Here is an 18,137-nt window from a genome sequence, read left to right as displayed (position 1 = left end):
AGGACTTTGTATCCCTCTTTCCTGAGCTGGAAGCCCCAAGGTGATGGCTGGAGCTGATGCAGCCCTGGTGCCCCCAGGAGGTCCTCATGGAGCCACCTCAGAGCTCCCGCTGCAGAATAAGGAGGAGGTAGCAGCCACAGGTGAGGTGCATGGGCCCCTGATCCAGCAGAGCCTGAAGCCGCCCCGCCCTGCAGTGTGAGTGTATGGCCCCAGGTCATCTTCTCTCCTGTCACCTGTAGCTGGAGGCTGATTCAGTCTCAGAGACTCCAGCATCATAAAAGGCACAGATGCTGGTGGCTGGGGAATCTCTAGGGCCAGACCCTGGGGTGCTGCACCTCAGGCCTCTGAGCGGGGTGCTATTCTGGGGGTGAACCCAGGTGTACGTGCTGGATTGCTGTTACTTGGGATGAAACACAGAACTGGAAACAACCCCTGGCGTGCCAGCGTGACCTCCGCACCCCCTGCTACTGCACCCCAGATTCACCAGCCTTTGAAGTGAATCTGGATCACGAAAGCGTGTGCGGCCAACAGATGCACCTGTTCTTCGCGGCGTGCAGATGAGCACATGCCTGTGTGTGAATAAACGTGTTTCTCTATCTAGGCGTCGGGCAGTTTGGGAAGGAAACCCCGAAACTAGCAACGCGGGCAGCCTCTCGGGAGGGGCGCTGGGTGCCCAGACATGAGGCGGGAGCGGGCAAAGGTCTCACTGTAACCCCCTCGAATGTTCTGAGAGTCAACGAGTTAATTAAATCATCAAACAATTGGAAAACCTCTAAGGAAGACTCCGCCGGCTCCTCTTCCACCCCCCCCCCCCCCCCCCCCCGGCCAGTTCCTCTCTGGCGTCAGCGCGAACCCTCTGGTTGGTCACTTCACTTCTGTGAAGGGGGACAGCGCGGGGCGCCCCAGACCCGGGGGCGATCCAGGAGGCGCGGAGAAGCCGGGGCTTGGGGTCTGAGGCAGAAGAACTTCAACCCCCACCAGGGCCTTCTCGGGCGAGCCCCGCCCTCCCCGGAGAGCCGGGACCCCAAGGCAGCGGGCCCTGAAGACGGGGTCCCTTTTCCAGGCGTCTTGGGGACTGATGGCCCCCCAGTCAGACTGCCGCGTGGGGAGGCGCCCCCGAAGGGCACACGCCGCGGGCCGCCTGCGCCCGCACCGGTGAGTGACCGCGAAGGCCCGACCCGCTGCGGGAGGGGGAGACGCTGGGCGCCCCGGAGAGACCCCGGGGAGCAGCAGGACACCCAGGCCCCCGCGCAGGCAGCAGGGAAGCCGGTCCGCGGGGGACGCGCGTCCCCACAGGCCGGGAGGGGCGGGAGCTGCCCGAGTAGCCCGGTGGGCGCGAGAAAATCTGGGGGAAACAAACAAAGAAGGAGGCCTGGGGTGCAGATGACAAGGCAGGAAACAGGAGAAAGCGGAGCCGAGGGGACCCCCGAGGCACAGTCCTGAGGACAGACACCACCCAGGGGCCTGTGACAGAGAGGGCAGGGGAAGGACCGGGGAGGGCTCGTGAACACAGCCTCATGGATGCCTGATGCAGGACCCGCGGGTCCACCTGCTGGAGGGAGACGGACTCGGCAGCCAGGGGCGGCCCCTCTGCTCCCCGCCTTGGAATTGCGTTTTCTAGACTGTGCAAGCGGAGTCACATTGTGTGTGTTCATTTGTTTTCAGTCTGACTTCTTTCCCTCAGCACAACCATCCTGAGGTCCGTCTACACTGCAGGCATCCTGTTCCTTTCTCACTGAGCCGTGGTGACGCCACCGTGTGAACCTTGGCTTTCCACTCACCTGTGCACAGAGTTTTGGGTTGTTCCTGATTTCTGGCTCTTCCACATAAAGCTTCTGTGAACCATCAAGTTCTTCTTTTTTTAAAGATTTACTTATTTATGTATATGAGAGCTAGGGTGCAGGCCAGAGGAACAGGCAGGGTGGTGGTGGTGAGAGGACTCACTAGAGGCAGAGTGGGGAGCAGAACAGGCAGATCTACTGAAATCCACTGCTGAGGGGAGCAGCGGGGAGACGGGAGAGGTCTGCTGCGCCCTGTGGGTAGCTCCCTGGCCAGGGATCGAACTCGTGCTGCAGAGGCTGCGGACAGCTCCACATGCTGTGCTTAACCCCTTGAGCCACCCAGGAGGCCCCACATCAAGTTCTTGATGGCCGTTCACGTTCTCCTACCGTGGACAATGTTTCGGGGTGGGTTGGTTGGAATATATCGGGGAGCGTGTCTAGTTTTTAAGAAACTCACCAACAGTTTCCAAAGGGACGGTGCCCTTTTCCATCCCAACCAGTTTCTGCACATCCTCGCCCACACGGTGTGGGGAGTCTGTCGAATTCTAGTGCAAATAATCCTTTTTAGTGACCGCATAATATTTCTACAAGATTCTACTGATGGACTTTTGTCTCATTTCCTGCCTTTTTGTCTCTGGAGACTGAGATGCCTGAGCTGCAGTGCTGGGAGTTTACTGCTGCAAGATGGAGTGTCTGGAGTAGGGTGGCTGCCCTGGAGGGCATCAATATTTTAAAAGGAAATAAATATTATTAGAGCTTTCCAAAAAGACTGTAATAATTTACATTTTACCAGCAGCGCATTAAAGTCTTTCGTCTTGCTCCCGAGTCTGACCACCATTGTTTGACAGTACTCGAATTCTTTCTGATTTTTGCAAATTTTTATTTTAACTTTAACCTGAGTGTGTCTTATGTTCCCCATCTTTCACTTGTGTATTGCTCTGTATGGCTCACCTCTGAGCAGTCTACATATTTGTTGCACATTTTCTCTTTATTTTTGTGAGCTCTTTTCATAATATAGATTTTAAATTCTTATCTTTTGTTCCAAATCTATTTTTAATCTTTAACTTTATGTATGGTGCCTGTGCCATCATAAAATATTTACAGCTGTCTTTCCTTAGGTAACTTCTGACCTGATGAGTGTCTTGATGAAGACGTAGACCTGTAGAGTGAGTAGAGTTTTCTCTATTTTGGTTTCAGATTTTTATTGCTTTGTTTGTTTACAGACAATAATGAAATCTGTGGGTGTTTATAGAGTGTGAGGAAGGAGCTCAGTTATTTCCTCCTAGTTGGGAAACCACTGGCGTTTGCACTACTCACTAATCAAAGCAATGTTTTACTTCCTTCATCACATACTTAAATCCCTTTCTCATTTGGACCCACTGGGTGCTACACACGTTGTTCCCCTGATTTGCTTGTCTGGTCTTTGTCAATTGATTAAACTCAGGCATCTTCAGCCTGTAGGAGCCTTAAGAACGTAATATTTTATTTCACACACAAAAAGCTGAGATTTCAATTCGAATTAAGTGAAATAGATATCAATTTTGCAAGAATATACCTATTTATAGTAGTATTTTCATACAAAAGCTTCTGTCTTGCATCATGTTTTTCAACGTGGTGACATTTTGTAGCTGAGCCGCCATCTGTGAGAGGGCACAGACCAGGTACCCCCTCATACAGCGAACACTCAATTTAAGCAGCTTGGCCCGGAAGCTCTCACGTCACCCTGAAGTCCCCCATCGTCGCTCTCGCCAGGACGTCATCGCCTCCCCGCTCTTCCTGACACCCTTCCCCTGCCTTTCTGTATAACTTCTGTCTGTTTGCGTTTTGGTTTTCTCCCTTATCAACCTTGTCACACATGAGACCCTGCTCTGGGTTCCTCTGATAGTTGCGTCTCCTCAGTGCATGCGACATTTATCCACGTGGATGTGGTCACCTGTATTTTGTCCATCTTGACTGCCAGGTGGGCACTTGATGATTTCTCCAACCTCCTGTGGGTGGATATTGGGGTCACTACCAGCTTTTCCTGTCGTGATCTCCCTTATAGAAATACCCTCACGAATTGAAGCCCGGTTCAATTTTAATACAAGTTTATTTAAGACCAAATGCTGAGGGGAAAAAAAAAATACCCTCACGCACGCCTGACGGAGGCCCTGGGACAGGGGAATTCAGCTGTTTGCACTTGTGTATTCACCACGTTGTTTTAAACAATCTCGGTCTTCTCGAGCATTTGAAACAAACTTCCAAACATGTTTCATCTTGAATGTTTGTAAAGACTTCAATTTCTAGCATATTATAGACAGTAACAATTTTTTTTTAATAGAGGCATGTTTTATTTATTTGTTTGTTTGTTTGTTTGTTTGTTTTGTTTATGCAAGCACTGGGTACAGTCAGAAGCGCGGGAGGGTGAGAGAATTCACCAGAGCCAGAGCAGGGAGCGGAGCAGGCAGAAGGACCGAAGGACACTGCTGAGGGGAGCAGCGGGCGGCAGGAGAGGTCTGCGCGCCATGTGGGACCCTCCTCCGGTGGCCGGGGAGCAGCCGGGGATCGAACCGGCGCCGCAGAGGCCGCGGGCAGCTTCGCAACCCAGCGCTCAACCGCTGCGCCACCAGGGAGGCGCTAGACAGTAACATTTTGAAATAAAATGACTACTTCTTTAAAGAACAATATAAATCACATGGAAGTTGGATCCAACCATACACTGTCTAAAAAATGCACACGCTCCTTCTCACAGCCAGTGAGCAATATTTTGCACCGTGTCATCCTCCTTGACTCATCTACCCCGCAGAACTGTGTCTCACTGTAGTGAATATTTATGCTGGAAGATCCTGATCCCCTTCACGTTTTTCTGTTGCAAAAATGTCTGAAAACTGAAAAAAGATCTCAGACCATAAAGCTTTAAGAGGGAAACATTTCTTTTGTATTTAGTAATTATTAGTGTCATTATTCCACAATTAATCAGTATGACATAACAATGTCACAATATTTGTAAAATAATTACTTAACAGTAGCTTTTATTTGGAAAAGCTTTTATCTTTCAGGGGCATATGTGTAACTTTCCCCATTATCCGATATGAAGCTCTGACCATCACTTGAAGGTAGAATGAGGTGATGTTCAGATCAATTCCTTCCTCTTTTTTGGCGTTAGCCGGGGCCAGCCCTGAGAAGCCTTGTCCACATAAATAATAAATGGAAATGGAAACAATTTCGTTGTGACGGTGGCACTCAACTCTGAACTCCTTCCAAGATAAATGCCCAGAGCCGCAATGCCATAGCAATGCATGGTTAATTTTTAATTGCCTATTAGTGGGTACATCTGCCTTCCTTTTTGTTGAAAACAAGAGCGGAAACTGCTTGACTTGCAAAAGGACTTTCTAGCCACGCATCGAAGGCCTTGGGCCTCTGATGACTGGAAAGTCCATCACACGGCTGCCTGTCGAACAACAAATCATGCCTCATCCTTTCCTGGAGAGGCTGGGGGGTGTCCCGCTTAACCCCATGTATCTGAAATATTTGAAAAAAATAGAAATAGTGAAACCTGATAAACCTTTTGTCAACATTTTTGGAAAAAATTTTGAGTGGAGCCGTCTGCATACAGAGAAGTGTAACAGTCGTGCCCTGAGCCCAGGGGCCCATTACTAGGCCCCAGCAAAGATCTCAATTAAACCATCTTGTCCATCCAACCCCGCATTCCTCCTCACCTGATTATTTGAAAGTTAATCCTAAATATATCGTCTCATCTGTAAACATTCCAGCACATAACGCTAAAGCTGTGGGACTCTTCCTTTTATTATCACGTCTTAAAAAGGAACATTCAGTGTTAAATATCCAGGCAGTGTTCAGTTACTCATTTGTCATAATTTTCTTTACAATTTGTTTATATGAACTTGCTGTTTACGTTGCAACTTAGAATTGGTGGCTGCACCTCCCTCTGGAGACATGACGCCCGCTGCTCCTCTCAGTGATTTCTGGTCATCATTGGTGAGCACGGCCTGGACCCAGTGATCTAGTAGCAGCTGCAAAATGATGATGCTCTCATGGTATTGTTTGTTCTGTTTACTAGCTGGGATAGTTCTAGAAAGGTAAACTTTGGCCACCGACAGCTCTTTCAGGCTGCCCCCGTCCTTTTGACGCCTCCTGCCCATGATCCTGCACACCCGTCCTGTGCGGCGCTGTAATATGCTCCGACTTGTCTTGCATTTCCCCTCCCCCAGTCCTGCAACCAGCTGCTTCTCCAAGGAGAATGGCATTTAGACACCAAGTGCTGGGCGCTGGTGTGCTCACTGCTAACGGGGTGTCACTGCTTGTATGGGAGGCGTCAGAGCTGGATCCCCATGCTTGATAATTAACATGCACACACAGACATAGCTGCGTTTATTTCTCTACTTACTGAAAACATGCTTCATTTATTCTAACGAGTTTTCAATTATGTATAAAGCAGCTCTAAACATTCACATGAGGTTTTTCTGTCAGTGTGAGTTTTCAGTTAACTTGGATACATACCTGGGCGTGAGACTGTTCAGTAGTCTGTCACTACGCTTAACGTCACAAGAGACTGCAAACATTATTTTCCAAAGTGGGGGTGCAATTGTCCATCCCCACTGGCAGTGCCTGGGAACTGCAGATGCTTTCTCGTCCTTGCTGGCCCTTGTAGCAGCAGGTGGTTGTTCTAAACATTAATTTCAGCCAGCTCACAGAGGAGAGGAGACCTCAGTGTGGTTTAATTTGCATTTCTTTAGTGACCAATGAGGTTAACTTTTTTTTATTGTGATGAGATAGACATAGCATAAAATTTACCATTTTTATGTATTTTTACTGTATTTCTGATTGAAGTAACGTTGGTTTACAACATTTGTTGGGTTCCAGGCGTCCCTCCCTGCACATCAGCTGGACTGTGAGCCCCGGAGTGTCTGCCTCACCCCGGGTGCTTGAGCCAAGGCCCCCCTCACAGCCCCGCCGCGGCCTGTGCTCACCGGCTTTATTCCGGCCCCTTGAATTGTTTTCTGGGCTTTCTCGTATTTTAAGTGCTCGGGGGTCCCCCCCTCGTGCTTTCAGCTTGATCTGTGGAATCACCCCGTGGCCGAGGGTCCCGCCCCCCCGCCCCGTCCCCGCCCCCCCCCGCCCCGTCCCCGCCTTCTCCTCCCCCTGCCCCCCCACCCCGTGCCCCTCCTGTCCGGCCCGGCAGGGGGCGCCCCTCCTCACCCCACCGACTGCCGCGGGCGCTGCGGCCACACTGATGATGGGGGGCAGGAGGGGGACCCCCCGGCGCCGAGGGTGGGGGTCTGGCTCCCCTCCCCTCTCCCCCCAGCCCACTCTCGGCTCTGCACCCCCAGGCGCCTGCTCTGACCGGGGCGCGGGAGGGAGGCCCGCGGTCTGCGCTGTCACCCCCTCTTCTGGGCGGCTCTGGGGTCCCCGGGTGGGGGCGCGTTTCCCGGCTGGCCGAGCCCTCCCGCCCCCGCCTGGGCCAGGCCGCTCGGCCGCCGGGTCCCCCCGCCGCGCTCGAGGCCCCCGACGCCGCCCCCGGGGCTCCGCAGCTGAGGGGCGCGGTCGCGGGGGGCGGGGGGCCCTGCGGGCGGCCGGCGGTGCGCGGGGCGATCCCGGGCTGCGGTCAGCTGCCCGCCGCGGGCCTGGCCTCGCCGGCTGCGGGTGTCCCGGGGCGCTGACCCTGCAGGCGGGAGTGTCCAGGGCGCGCCCCGCGGCCGGCGGCTGCCACAGCCCGCGCACCCCCGACCCCCGCGACCCCCCCATTTTACACCAGGTCGTCTTTTCAGCTGCGGGATGGACGCGGTCTGGACATCAGCCCCGTCAGAGACGTGACCAGCAGACCCCGCCCCCCAACACAAAAATTTAAAAATTTGATGGACTTTGTTTTTTTAGGTAAATCTTTCAGAGGTTTTTAAATTATGTTGATTTTTTAAAGATTTATTTCTTTATGCATACAAGAACTGGGGTGCAGGCCAGAGGTGCCGGGGGTGAGAGGATTCACCAGAGATAGAGTGGGGAGCAGGAAAAGGGGGTTCCAGGTTCCCTGCCCCACCCAAAAGGAGGGCGGAGCTGAGCAGGGAGAGAAGAAGCTGCAGAGGAGGCTGAGGAAGGAAGGAGCAGGATGGAGCCAGGAGACCTGGAGGAGGCGCATGGATCCTAGAGACACGTGAAGAAACTATGCTTGTCTTTTGGTCGTGGACTGGGTGACACAGATGTGGGTGAGACCCGTGGGGAGGTGACAATGGCAGTTTTTGTCTTGATTTTGATTTTTTCCTCCCTGACTTGTCTGGTTGTTTCTGATCCTTTTCTGTGGGTCCCGCTGGAAGGTGCTTTAGACTTGGGGCAGGCTTTGGGGCCTTGCTCTGGGCCAGTCCTGCTTGGGTGGACTTTTACCCAGGAGGGGACGGGTCACTTTGGGTGCTTGATTTGGAAACTATACTCTTTGCCTTTCCTGTGTTGTTTCCTAGTTGTATTAAAGTTCTTTTTTCATTAAAGTCTCCTATGTTTTGTGTTGATGCGGCAGATGGCAGAGCCTATTTAGAGCAGGCAGGTTTGCGGGGTCTGGTGTGCCCCCCTCCCTGCCCTGTGACAGACTGACTGAAACACTCAGTTGAGGGGAGCAGCGGGGAGACAGGAGAGGTCTGCTGCACCATGTGGGTAGCTCCTTGGCCTGGGATCAGACTTGTGCTGCAGTGGCTGCGGACAGCTTCATCGTGCTTAACCCCTTGTGCCACCAGGGTGGCCTCAAGTTCTGTTGATTGACTTGCTAAGTCGTTGACTGACTTATTATTGATGCCTCTTTGTACCAATTCACACATCATTTAAGACTTCAAAAGAGCACAGCTTTATGTCTCCACTATTTTGTATGACTACACATTAGCATATTTTGTATACACCTACATTCGAGGTCATCTTTGCATCATCTCTACCGTCTGTCACTGGACCGTGGCTCACGGTGGCACCGCAGGACTAAAACAAAACAAAAACGACAAAGCAACCCGGTAAAGCAGACACTGTGCTGTGCGCCAGGGAGGACAGGCGTCTCCACTCCGGGCTGTCAGTCACCTGGAAGGGTGGTGGGGAGGGGCAGCAGCTCCTTGAGTCAGTATAAAACTTAACAATTATTGAAACATCCTTATCTTTATATCAGTCATATTATTTATGTCAAATCACAACTGAGTGTTCCTGGCTGTCTCTCCCATGTGTAAGTCCCCACAGGCAGGGGGTTGCGACATGCAAATAACTTGTCCTTTCTCCCTCTGCTCCCTCTGCTCCCCCACCCCCTTCCTCTTACCCTTTCTCACCTTTGATACCCCCTCCTGGACCCCACCCCCTCCCCATCCCACCTTCTCTCTCAATCCCCCCTTTCCTCAGCCCCTTCCTGATCTTCACCTCCTCTCGTCCGGCCTTTAAAAAAATAAATAGAGGGCCTCCCCAGTGGCGCAGCGGTTGAGCGCTGGGTTGCGAAGCTGCCCGCAGCCTCTGCAGCACCCGTTCAATCCCTGGCTACTCCCCGGCCACCGGAGGAGGGTCCCACATGGCGCGCAGACCTCTCCTGCCGCCCGCTGCTCCCCTCAGCAGTGTACTTCGGTCCTTCTGCCTGCTCTGCTCCCCGCTCTGGCTCTGGTGAATTCTCTCACCCTCCCACGCTTCTGACTGTACCCAGTGCTTGCATAAATAAATAAATAAATAAATAAATCTTTAAAAAAAAAAATAGACTTTAATTTTGGGGAGGTGTTTTAGGTTTGTAGGAAAGTCAAGTTCCTCACAGTTCCCCTGTCATGAACACCTCATATTAATGAGGTGTAATTGCTGCAGTTGATAAGCTGATACAGCCACAGCATTATTAACTAAAGCCCATAGTGTGCAGGGGGCTCCCGTCGGATGGGGTTCGGATGTGGAGTGACATCAGAGTCTCCCAGGACGGTTCCGCTGCCCAGAAGCCCTCTGTGCTCCACCTGCTCATCCCCCCACCACCCCACACTTGCAGCCACTAACCCCTGAGTGTCTCCTCCCCCTGCCTTTTCCAGAGTGCCCACGGTTGGCTTGTTGTAGGGGCAGGAAGGGACAGCGCAGGTTTTCTATGATCCCATGCAGACGGGGTAAAGGAGAGAGTCCTGGAGCCCTCGGTGGCTTTTCAGGCTTTTATTGGGATTCACCAGGCACATGGCAGGCAGGGGTGGGGTGGGGGTGTGCCAGGAGGCGGGCAGGCCTCCCAGCCCCCAGCAAGTCCTCACTCTTCCAGGGCTCCCGGGTGTTCTCTCGTGGCCTCTGCTTCTCTCTCTTCTCGTGGTTCGGCTCTGCTCCTGGCATTCCCTGACGCCGCCCGTAGAAGCCCAGTCTCTCAGCCCAGGTGTGCCCACCTATGCATGCCCACACTTACTCCAGGTGCCACCATCCGGCAGGCATTCAGGACCGCAGGGATCCATCATCCATCCTGGGAGGGCGGAAAAGCCTGACACTCATTTACCCTGCACTTATGTAGGAGGCAGGATTTCCAGGCCAGTATCTTTACTTCGTCATGAGCATTGACGATTTCTCCACCTTTCCGAGGTGTGGCGACTCATTTCTCCTTGGGGCTGCACAACACCCACCGCCCAGGGAGCACCGCTCACTTCTCCACTCGCCTCCCAGCTTGGGGATGAACAAAGCTGCTGTGAAGCACCGCGAGAGCCGGGTACTGCTGTGTGGGCACGAGTAACCCATGTTTAGGTAACAGGACAGGAGGGAGCTGTCTAAGGCCGGACACCTTAAAGGAGACATTTGGCACATTTATGACAACCTGACGACAGACAGCAGGGGGCGCCGCTTGCCTGCTCGTGACACAGCTGTGGGGCGTTCTGTGGGTCCTGTGACTTCAAACCAGAAGATCTTCCCAGACTCTGGCTGTTTTGTTTTACTTTATCACCCGCGTCTGTGGGGGAGGAGGAACTGTTACTGATCTCCGTGGGGTCTGCCCAAGCACCCTGACAAGCCCTGGGCCTTGGGGGTCACCGGGTTTCAGTTCCTTCCCAACATGGGGTGCTTTGGTGAATAAGGGGGTCACCCACCTGCAGGACCTCACACGTGGAGGTTATTTTCGCGGAGAAGGCTGCGATTGTTGAGCACGATGTCACACGGACTTCTTCCAGGGGTATTTGCTGTTTTCCCTGTGGCGACAGGGCAGAGAACAGCCCCTCCTTTACTGCTGATGCTTCTTTCGCCAGCATGAGGAGCCCCTGGGGTGAACAGTCAGTCAGGGATGGGAGGTCATGAGGGGGCAGCATCCTGAGGGTGGTGGAGGTGACCACAGAGGGCAGGGCGGGTGTGGGCGGAGGAGCTCAGGTTTCCTTTCCTTCCTTCAAAGGCCTTTCTTGAATCAGCAACAAAATTACCTAGGATTTACAGAAAAAGCCACCAAGTGACAGAACAGGAAGCTTGACGGGAAGGCCAGGGGTGTCCCAAGGAGAGACACCCCGACTCAGGCTTGGCCCCTCAGGAAGTCCTGGAGACAGAACCAAGGTTCTTGTGGCAGTGATCGGCTTCTCTGGCCGGCAGACAGCAGCTGGTCAGGAGCTGGGCCTGGTCCCCATGGTGACGCGTGGCCGGGGCAGGCCCACCCGCGGGACGCTGGCCGCTGGCGCAGGCAGGTGGCTGCAGGCGCCTCTGAACGTGCCCTTCCCCGAGTGGGCGCAAGACGTGAGCCGCGCCTTGGTGGGGCGACTTCAGGCGTAGACATAGTCACGGCAAACCAGCTTGGAGCTGACGCGTGTCCCCCAACACAGTCATTGAGGTTTGGAGCCGTTGCTCTTTAGATCATTTTTCCTGGCAAAAACGAGGAATTTTAGAGGGTGAAGAGGAGTAACGTGTTGCATATGCAAAAACACACCTCAGCTGAAGCCCAGGTGCTGGCTGGGAGGGGGTCCTGTGAGCCCGGCCTGCTCCAGGGCAGGAGGCCTGTGCGGTTCCTGCAGAGAACGGGCCTCGCGCCACACCCGGCAGAGGGCTGAGGGCTACCTGGTCTCACCTCCCGCTTAGAGTTGTTTTCCAGGAACGACCGTGAGCTCACACGCCGGAGGGGCGAGCAGACTTACCGCTCATCTTGGGGCTGGGTACGGAGGGGGGCTTCAGAGCTCACCCCACCCTCCCCCACAAGGCCCCCCACCCCCAGGACCCAGAGGCTGCAGGGGAGCACAACCAGGCAAGGCGAGGCCCCGGCATCCCCATAAAGGCTCCATCCATGCTGACCAAGTCACGCCGTGGTGGGCGCTGCTGTCTCCAGGGAAACGTGGGTTCACCTCCATAGGGGACGTCCTGCCCCTTGGCCCCTTCAGTGGGTGCGTGGGGGACCCGAGGGCATTGATGAGAAATAGCAGGGAGGCCAGAGCCACCCAGCCCCGAGCTCAGCCCTCGCAGCAGCCAGGAGAAGTGGGAAGGAGAAGGACACCCCGGGTTGTTTTTCTCTGTGGAATATAAAGAACAAAACGACAGAGAAAACGAAAGCAAAAAAATTCTAGAAATCTGACCGTAGAATTGAGGCGGGGGTGGGGGTGGGCGGGGTGGGCAGTGGACCTGGTGGAGTCTGTGGGGGCTTTGGGGTGGGTTGGGTGGGGTGACAGGCACCTGCAGAGGTGCAAACCTGCCCCTAAATCATTCTCAGAGTTACCAACCAGCAGTTCCTTAGTAAAAAGAACAAACAAAAGACCCCGTCTCGGGGAGAGGGAGCCGTGTGGGGCACGCTGGCCCCCGGGGTGATGGCGGAGGCTGAGGGCGTGGCCGGGGGCACAGCCGGGCCCAGGTTTCCTGGGTGTCTCTGGGCTGATTCTGCTGGGGATCTGGTTTGCATAAAAGCATTGCAGACGTGGGGGAAGGAGGAACCAGAGCTGTTGTTAAAAACAAAATGAACACAAAACATCCTTCTGTTATAGGACAGGGAGAGGGGCAGCCCAAACCCCTCAAACCTGCCTATTCTAAATGGGTTCTGCCATCCGCCGCATCAACACAAAACATAGGAGACTTTAATGGGAAGGAACTTTAATAAAACTAGGAAACAATACAGGTAAGGCAAAGAGTCTAGTTTCTAAATGAAGCACCCAAAGTGACCCGTCCCCTCGTGGGTAAAACTCCATCCATATGGGATTGGCCCAGAGCAAGGCCCCAAAGCCTGCCCCAAATCTAAAGCATCTTCCCGTGGGGACCCACAGAAAAGGGTCAGAAACAACCAGACAAACCCAGAAGGAAAAGAGCAAAATCAACATCAAGATAAAAGCTGCCATTGTCCCATCCCCACGGGTCTCACCCACATCTGTGTCACCCAGTCCATGACCAAAAGGCAAGTGTAGTTTCTTCACGTGTCTCTCGGCTCCGTGTGCCTCCTCCAGGGCTCCTTCTGCCTCCATCCTGCTTCTTTCCTCAGTCTCCTCTCCAGTTTCTTCTCTCCCTGCTCAGGTCCACCCTCCCTTGGGTGGGGCAGGGAACCTGGAACCTCCCCCTTTCCTGGGGACCACCCTGTTACACTTCTTCCTCGGCTTCTCCCAGGTCCCCGGGCCCCCCTGAAGCTGCTGGGGAGGAAGCACGCCCACGACTCTGTTCCTGACCCCGGCACGTCCTCCCTGGCAGCTCGGCCTGGGCCGTGTGTCCATCTGTCACTGCCCTGGTGCTCTCTGGGGAGACCAGCAGCCAGGGCGGGAAGTGGCCTGGGAGAGGAGGGAGGGTCGCCCCAAGAGAGTTGAGGCCCTGCCAGGTAAAGGCTCGTTGCACCCTCTGTGACCCCGTCTCTGTCTCTCCCTCCCAGGCCTGCCAGTGACACTGTCAGTGCCGACACTTGGGCTTTCCAAGCCCATTTATTCCTGAATGACCGTGGTCCAGAATTATAGACTTTGGGCCTCCCTGGTGGCACAAGGGGTTAAGCACCACACTATGAAGCAATCTGCAGCCTCTGCAGCACGACTTCGATCCAGGCTGGCCAGAGAGAAACCCACATGGCGCGGCAGAGCTCTCCTGTCTCACCCGCTGCTCCCCTCAGCAGTGCATTTCAGTCAGTCTGCCTCTTCTGTTCCCTGCTCTGTCTCTGGTGAATCCTCTCATCCCCTGCATCTTTCACCTGTACCCCAGCTCCCCAGCTCTTGTGTGCATAAATAAATAAATATTAAAAAAAAAGAATTATAGACTTTAAAGGCCTAAATAACTGCAAATTGAAAGATGACTGATAGAACATCTCTCAGAAGGTGAGTTTTAGAGCAAAACGAGCCGAGGTGGCGCCCTCTGGTGATAGTGACGAGCCTCTTTCTAGTGTTTGTGCAAAAGTGCTCTCACCTGTGCCCAGTGGTGCTGACTGGGCCTGGGCACCCTGAGGCTCCTGGGCAGGGGCCCGTGGCACCTCCCTCTCTCCCTCCCCCGCCCCCAGAGTCACAGGCAACCCTGGCCCAGCAGTCACTCTCCATCTGACTTCGCGTCCAGGCCTGCTCCGCTCTGCTGACGTCCTCCCGTCTCGTCGCCTCCTCTCAGCGCCGCACACACGTTCCCGTTTCAGAGACGAGAGAGACTCAGGAGCGGGACTCACGGTGACCTGCTCAGGTGAAGTGTTTATTTTACTCTGATGGAGAAACACAACGTGAGCCACAGCAGGAGGGCGTGGCTCCAGGGGGGCCCTAGGGGCCTCGTCCCCCTTAATAAAGCGAGTTTCTCGCCTGCCCGCACCCTCCTGGGCACCGCTGGGCTGGCTGCCCTCATTACTTTCGTCCACGCCAGCGAGGTGGTCCCGTCACCCAGCAGGGTCCCTGCCTGGGTGCCCGGTCAGGTCAGGACAGCAGGTCCAGGAGACATTAGCTTGCTGTGGATGGACTGGCAAGGAGGGGGAGATGCCTTCAAGTCGGCCTCCCTGGTTCATAAAGGAAACGAGGTTATGCGGGTTTTGAGAGAAAAAAAAAGCTGATTTTCATGTCTGAAGAGTGGGCGAGGGGTGCTTGGAGGTGGGCGTGGCTGAAGCTCTTTGGCTGGCCCAGGGCGGCTCCCCCGTGGGGACCCAGGAGGAGGCTTTTCTTCAGTTCTGGCATCTGAGTTCCCGTGGGGGCCGGCGCCCCAGTAGCCCCTCCTCTGCCTTCCTCACTCCTGGCTCCAGCCAGGCTTGGAGATCAGCTCAGGGTCGGTCCCTCTCCATGCTCAGGCGGGTCACCTGCTTGTCCGGCCCAGGCGCTGCCGTGTCTGCCAAAGCAGCCGTCAAAGAGAAAGTTAGTTTTTCTCTCTGGGGCTTTAGGGTCTGTCGTTTTGTAAGACAGAGATCAGGCAGGAAGGACAGGAGTGGAAAGTAGGGGCCAATCAACTCCTAGTTGTGGGAGGCCCTGAGCATCACTTAGGGTGGAAACGGAATAGAGAGAAGGTTTTAGAAAGGGCGGCGGCAGTCGTGGAGGAAAGAGCCCAGGGGCTCTGCCCAGCTGGGGTGATGTGTCCTCCCAGCCCTGCCTGAGTTCCCTTCTTGCTTATGTTGAGGGGCAGTTGGGGTTCTCGGTGCAGCCCCGTGACGGCAGGAGGGCATGAGGCCTCCTTGACCCTGCAGCCTGGGCAGGAAGCAGCAAATCTCTCTTAGTCTGGAGGCCGGGAGGTCCAAGGTCAAGGTGCTGGTGGATTTGCCTCTAGGGAGGACCCCACTCCTGGGGCTGTGCCCTCACCTGGTGGAGAGAGGCCCCTGGACTCCTCTACTTACAGGGACACTATCCCCTAATCAAGGGGGGTCCACCCTCAAGACCCCATGGAAACCAAACCTCCTCCCAGAGGCCCTCATGCTGGGGACGGGTTTCAGCTGAGGAACCCGGAGGGAGGCAAACCCGCTTTCATGCCCCCACAGGAGGAGGAGAGCGCTCAGGGCCAGGGCAGGCCCCGCTGAGGATCGTGCTGGTGGGCAAGATGGGCTGCGGGAAAAGCGCCACCAGGAACAGCATCCTCCACCGGCAGGTGTTCGAGTCCCGGCTGGGGGCCCAGCCTGTGACCAGTACCTACCAGCAGGGGACAGGGACCTGGAACTGGAGGAGCATCCAGGTGGTCGACACGACCCCCCCTCTTTGAGGCAAAGGCTCAGACCAAGGCTAAGGACATGAGAAAATGCTGCCGGCTCTCAGGCCCCAGGCCCCACGTGCCGCTGCTGGTGACCCAGCTGGGCCGCTTCACGGAGCAGGACACGCAGGCCGCGAGGAAGGTGAAGGAGGTCTTCGGGGCAGAAGCCATGAGACACGCGATCGTCCTGTTCACCCACAAGGAGGACCTGGGCGACGGGTCCCTGCACGATTACGTGGCCCAGACGGACAACCAGAGCCTGCGGGCGCTGGTCCGGGAGTGCGGGAGGCGCTACTGAGGCTTCAACAACTGGGCCGTGGGGGAGGAGCAGAGGGCGCAGCTGGGGGAGCTGATGGTCCTGGTGGAGCAGCTGGAGAGGGAGCTGCAGGGCGCCTCCTTCCTCAAGGGCTCTGGGCCCTCCAAGGACCAGACACTCTGCGAAAAAGGGGGTGTTTTCTTGTTTGCTCTGCTGACCTGTTCCTGTTTCTCTCGCCATCTTCCACCCTCTTTCACTCCAGCTGGCATCTGCACATCAGAGCATGTTCTAAACAACACCCCGTGGGTTCACGGTCCTCCGAGTCACCGATTCTGGAATGAATGTCCTGTCCACAGAGAACAGGCTGCTGTCCCTGCAGGTCCCTCCCTTCTGCCTCGGACACTCCTGGGGGGGCCTGGACTCTGCCTGGCTGGCACGGAGCCCTGTGCCCCAGCAGAGGACAACAGCCCAGCCCTGGGCCGCCTGGTGGCCTGCAGGCGCCAACCTTAGTCTCTTTGCCCCGACAGCTCATGGATGGGCGTGATGCCTCGTTTTAGGCCAACGAGTCCCTCAGAAAGACAGTCTCTGTCTCAGATCCTTCTTGGATCTGAGGGTGATGTCTGGAGCGCCAGCCGGCATCTTGCCACTAGGGTGGGGTGAAGTCAGTGCTTGAGAGTAGAACAGAGATGACACAGACCTGAACCCCCGAGTCACTGCTCCCGAAGCCCAACTGACCTCTGAATTTCCCATTATTTCAGAATAAATCCCCTTATTGATTAAGCTATTTGAGTTTTGGTCTTTTTCTTACCTACATTTGAAAGTATTTGACTCCATATTTCTTTTTTAAAAATCCTTAAGCCTCTCACGCTTCCTCTGAAATATGAGAACACGCGTCAAGGTGGAGGACCTGGCCTGGGGACAAGTGACCAGATTTCTTTTGTTCTTAGATTTAGGTGGGACCAGGGCTCTGGTCAGGCAATGGCTCACAGACTCTGAATGAAGTGACAGATGCTCAGAGCAGGACAGTTTGGGAGGATATGGGGGAGGAGGTGGGGCGAGGAGGGCGTGGCCGGAGCCAGGACACACAGCTCAGGAGCTTGCTCCTCAGGAATTTCTTTCTTGAACATTCCCCCTGAGTAAAGGGCTGCCCAACCCTTCTCCTCCACAGCCGCTTATCTCCAGGTCACGCTCCAACCTCACCCTCCTCGAACATCCACAAAGGTGGGGACCCTCTGGGTCACAGGCAGCGCTGCTTGTGGGCAAAGTGTGGGTGCTCTGTTCCCCGTGGGAGCCTGGGAATGACCATCGGCACCCTGGCAGGAGCAACCCTCCCATAGCCCCGCCCCTCACACTTCCTCAGGCCTGGGTCACGTATCAAGGGCCTTTCCTGGAGGAAGGATGGGACCCCCCGCGATTGTCTCCCAGACTGGACATGCCCCAGAGGCCTTCACGGCCACACATCCAGATCTGAAGTCTTCACCTTTCTGCTCTCCCTCCGCAGGCCCTGGGAGTGACGGGAGCACAGTCACCAGATGCCCAGGATGACACCTGGCTGCCTCCCCGACTGCTGTCCCTCCACCTCCTCTGTGCCTCAGACCCACCCTCTCCTCCCTGCACCGCTCCCATCCACACAGCCCTGGTTCTGATCCCCCAGAGGGAATTCTTTCTCCCCAATACTCCCCCCGTCCCCAGGCTTGCCTTGTGTTTCCAACCACCCCGTGCAATCTTCCCAGTACACCAACCCTTGCCCTGTGACATAGCCCTTGGCCCTGGTAGCACAGGCCCTGGCAGTGCCATCCCTCCCTGCACCCTCTCTCCATGGGCTGATCCCACTCCCTTCCTGGGCTGTGGCCTGCCTCAGCCTGAAGTGACTCCCGGGAGAGGCCAGCACCACCCTGTCCAGGGAGCCTCTGAAGAGCCCAGTATAACCTCTTGTTGGCTGACACCCCACTTCCAAGCAACATCACGTTTACCCCATTTTTCTATGCCTTCATCCCCAGTGACTTCTTCCAAGCAGGAACCTTGTGTTATCTACCTTATGTTCCTTGCTCCCAGCAGAGAGCTGGACACTCATGGTCATGTCTTAGTGT

General features: G+C 55.3%; 1 pseudogene across 1 annotated transcript; it reads left to right on the top strand.

Annotated features, from left to right (window-relative positions):
• The first annotated feature begins 43 nt into the window (after nt 1-43).
• On the top strand, nt 44-17,349 carry LOC311169048 (GTPase IMAP family member 3-like; annotated as a pseudogene). The gene is made up of 3 exons: nt 44-140; nt 15,586-16,240; nt 17,216-17,349. The product of its transcript is annotated as a GTPase IMAP family member 3-like (transcript).
• Nucleotides 17,350-18,137: the final 788 nt, after the last annotated feature.

Source organism: Talpa europaea, assembly GCF_964194135.1.
Source record: "Talpa europaea genome assembly, chromosome: 3".
Lineage (NCBI taxonomy): Eukaryota > Metazoa > Chordata > Mammalia > Eulipotyphla > Talpidae > Talpa > Talpa europaea.
The sequence above is the reverse complement of the archived record's forward strand: the minus strand, read 5'-3'. Positions and strand labels throughout refer to the sequence as shown.